Here is a 4472-nt window from a genome sequence, read left to right on the forward strand (position 1 = left end):
TATTTATTTCACGAATTGTCGGCCCAGAAATTTGGGTGTCCCATATGGAGTGGCGATCTCCGTATAAATATATCAAAATGGTTCTTCTCTTCTTCCTCACCATGTGACACAATTTCTTTTGTTTTATGGGAAGCGACCAACACAAATAGGCGCAGTCGACACAATCCGGTTACATTACCTGTCATTCTGTGCGTTCGGCAAGACTTCTCTGTAACGTTGGCAGACGTCGCTTGACAGAAGGTGACGGCTAAGAAAGGCGGGCAGTTACCACTTGGAAAAAGATGATGATGTCAACAGATACAGGTATTATAGAATTCAATGAAGGATGGGATATTATTCAGAATGGCATCCTAAAGTTGATAAATATTCTCAAAACAGATTTAAAAGGCGATTTCCCTGTAACGGAGTACATTAACATTTATACAACTGTGTACAAAATGTGCACCCAAAGGCGTCCTTATGTGTACTCACAACAACTCTATGACAAGTACCGGATTTCATTGGAAGAATACGTTGCTGTCACAGTATTGCCAGCTTTAGGGGAAGTGCATGATCAGTTCCTGTTGAAAGAAGTTGAGAAATGTTGGGGAAATTATCACAAGGTGCTGGTTAGACTCATCTCAAATATGTTCATTTATTTGGATCTTTACTTCGTGAGGCAAAACTCCCTGGTTTCGCTAGTAAAAGTTGGAGTGATGTGTTTCCGTGACGTGGTGTATCACGGTATCAAGATTAATGTGAAGAATGTGGTGATTGAGTTGATTAATCGTGAGCGCGAGGGAGAACAAATTGATCGCGCTTTGTTGAGAAACATTGTGAATTTTTTTGTGGAAATGGGAATGGATCGCTTGGATTTGTACCAAAAAGACTTTGAAGCTCCCATGTTGGAAGATACTGGAGCTTACTACTCTAGGAAGGGTTCATTATGGATATTAGAGGAGGATTCGTGTCCTGACTATATGATAAAGGCCGAAGAATGTTTGAGACGTGAGAAAGAAAGAGTTGCTCACTATTTGCATTCCAGCAGCGAGCAGAAGTTATTAGAGAAAGTAGAAAATGAAATCCTCTCCCGCTACTATATTCAACTTTTGGAAAATAAGTATTCGGGGTGTCATGTTTTGCTTACAAACGACAAGAAAGACGATCTTTCGAGAATGTACAGGCTGTTCTGTAGAATACCTCAAAGCTTGGAACCTTTTGCAAGTATTTTTAAACAGCATGTAATCAGCGAAGGAATAAAATTATTTAAATGGGTGGAAGATGTTGTCAAGAATAAGAATAATAATATAGATGACATTCCAGCACATGAGTTTGTGGAGAAGATTATTGAAGTGCATGATAAGTGTAGTGGTTACGTTGTGGAGGCATTTCAAAGAAGCAATATTTTTTATAAAGCCTTGAGGGACGCATTTGAAGTAATATGTGATAAAAAAGTCGAAGAAAGCACATGTGCAGAGTTTCTGGCTACATTTTGTGACAACGTGCTTAAAAAGAGCGGTTTAAAGTGATGATCATAGAGATTTGTTTGCTGAGGGCTTCCAGATTACTACACCATAAAAGCGCAAATGCCAAACGAGCCATGTTGTCAAAGATAAAGGCAATATGGTCTCCAGCTAACGGATGCAGGGCATGGTTAATGATTTCACACTGGCAAGGGAGACTCAACCTGACTTCAACACATATCTTCATGATTATTCAAATGTGCATCCTGGAATAGAGTTGACTGTTACAGTATTAAATAATGGGTTCTGGCCAACCTACAAGTTATTCAACCTCAATCCACCAGCGGAAATTCTTAAATGTATTAGGGCGTATGAAGGCTTTTACTCTACAAAATATCAGCATCGTAAACTTACATGGATGTATTGTTTGGGAAATTGTAAACTTATAGGAAACTTTGATACTAAGCCAATAGAAATTGCAGTATCAACCAACCAGGCAGTCATGCTTTTATTGTTCAATGATTTTGAAAGATTGAGCTGTGAAGAAATCAGTTCACAATTAAATTTGCGAGAGGAGGATGTTATTAGACTGCTTCATTCATTTGTATGTGGAAAGTACAAGATTATTTTGAAGGAGCCGGTGACTCAAACAATAACAAAAACTGATAGTTTTGAATTCAATGCTAGCTTCACCTGCAAATCTGCGAGGATTAAGATTTCACTTCCACAAATGGATGAGAAGAAGAGAGTCAGCGAGGTTGTAGATGGCGATAGATGCCATGCCATCGATGCTGCAATAGTTCGGACGATGAAGGCTAGAAAAGTCTTGAGCAGTCAGGAATTATTCGTTGAATGCGTTGAGCAACTGCAAGCCACGTTCAAACCAAAAGTTAAATTAATGCAGAAGCAGATTGAAGATCTGATTTCAAGGGAGTTCATAGAACGGGACAAAGAAAATTCTAATATCATTCGATATATAGCATAAAAGAAATTGCTCAATATACATGGTATCATTTTCGGGTATTGTTTTAACCCTACATTTTCAGTCATTCATTTGCAGGATACGAAACTTTTCAAATGACTTTGAACATATTGTTTTGTAGAATTTGATTTTATCTAAATTATTATTCCTGCCGTTGTAGATTTTATGTAGCCTGCCCTTGTAGAATTAGATTTTATGTAGCCGTGATATAACCAGTTTGGTATCTGCATTGACTATTATTTTCTAGATTATTTTATATCTTATTTCTTATGGTGTTATTGGTTGCCTAGGCTCTCATCTTCTTGAGTCATCATTATAAGCTTATATTTGGCTGGAAACAGAAGTTAAACCATGGATTGTCCCGTCTCTTTTGTCAAAAATTGAACCAATTTTATTTGAAACAAATCATTTCACTTTACCTTGATATGTGGAATTGGTTGAAAGGCCATAGTTTTTAATTATTTGCTGCTAGACATGTCTCCTGTGCCAAAATTTGAACCAATTTTATTTGAAACAAACTGTTTTACTTTACCTCGATATGTGGACTTGATTGAAAAGTTATGGTTTTTAATTATTTACTGCACGACATATAGAATTAGATTTTATGTAAATTAGATTGTTTTGTAGAATTAGATTTTATGTAAATTATTATTCATGCAGTTGCACAAGCCACATGACCTTGCTTGCTACATTTTCAGTACTCCTTTTTATCTGTTTTTGTAGTTGCTCCCTATGAATTAGAATACTTCTTGGTTTCTTACTGTGGAATCTGATTTGAAGACTTTTCCTTCCAACTATGTTCTTATGATCGGAATTTATCACCTTAGTCATAACTGTCATGTACCTGTGTATCTTTGTGGCTTCTTACTTTGGCTAAATGTGGTATTGGGAGGTCCAACTCTTTCCTAATCATCCTTAAACAATTTGTCTACTCAACTGGCTCGAACTCTCCCTATATTGGGAGTCTCTCATTGAGTGGCTGCCTCCACTTACCTTAGTCTCTTCTCCTCATCATCCTACTTATTGACCCACTTGCGAACTAATCAAGACTCAAACTATGATATTGGCTGAGGGTCCTTCTTGGAACATATTGTTTTGTAGAATTTGATTTTATGTAGCGGTAATATAACGAGTTTGGGTTATGCATTGACTATTATTTTCTAGATTATTCTATATCTAATTTTTTATGGTGTTATTGGCTGCCTAGGCTCTCATCTTCTTGAGTCATCATTATAAGCTTATATTTGGCTGGAAACAGAAGTTAAATAATGGATTCTCCCGTCTCTTTTGCCAAAAATTGAACCAATTTTATTTGAAACAAATCGATTTACTTTACCTTGATATGTGGAAGTGGTTGAAAGGCCATAGTTTTTAATTATTTACTGCTAGACATGTCTCTTGTGCCAAAATTTGAACCAATTTTATTTTATTTGAACAAATCGTTTTACTTTAATATGTGGACTTGGTTGAAAAGCTATTGTTTTTAATTATTTATTGCACGACATATAGAATTAGATTTTATGTAAATTAGATTGTTTTGTAGATTTAGATTTTATGTAATTTATTATTCATGCAGTTGCACAAGCCACATGATGACCTTGCTTGCTAGCTACATTTTCACCACTCCCTTTTATCTGTTTTTGTAGTTGCATCTTATGAATTAGAATGCTTCTTGGCTTCTTACTGCGGAATCTGATTTGAAGACTTTTTTCTTCCAACCATGTTCTTATGATTTGAATTTATCACCTCGCTCATAAGTGTCATGTACCTTGTGTATCTGTGGCTTCTTACTTTGGCTAAACGTGGTATTCGGAAGTCCAACTCTCTCCTGATCATCCTTAAACAATTTGTCTACTGACCTGGCTCTAACTCTCCCTATATTGGGTGGTATTGGGAGGTCCAACTCTCTCCTGATCATCCTTAAACAATTTGTCTACTGACCTGGCTCTAACTCTCCCTATATTGGGTGTCTCTGATTGAGTGGCTGCCTCCACTTACCCTAGTCTCTTCTCCTCGTCATCCTACTTATTGACCCAGTTGCGAACTAA

At 36.7% G+C, this 4472-nt stretch overlaps 2 pseudogenes; both read left to right on the forward strand.

Moving 5' to 3' along the window:
* The first annotated feature begins 281 nt into the window (after positions 1 to 281).
* Positions 282 to 1508, forward strand: LOC149190487 (cullin-1 pseudogene; annotated as a pseudogene).
* A 112-nt stretch (positions 1509 to 1620) lies between these two features.
* Positions 1621 to 2427, forward strand: LOC149190488 (cullin-1 pseudogene; annotated as a pseudogene).
* Positions 2428 to 4472: the final 2045 nt, after the last annotated feature.

Source organism: Pinus tabuliformis, chromosome 3_1 (genome assembly GCF_031772625.1).
Source record: "Pinus tabuliformis cultivar Carrire ecotype Pingquan chromosome 3_1, CPIR1, whole genome shotgun sequence".
NCBI lineage: Eukaryota > Viridiplantae > Streptophyta > Pinopsida > Pinales > Pinaceae > Pinus > Pinus tabuliformis.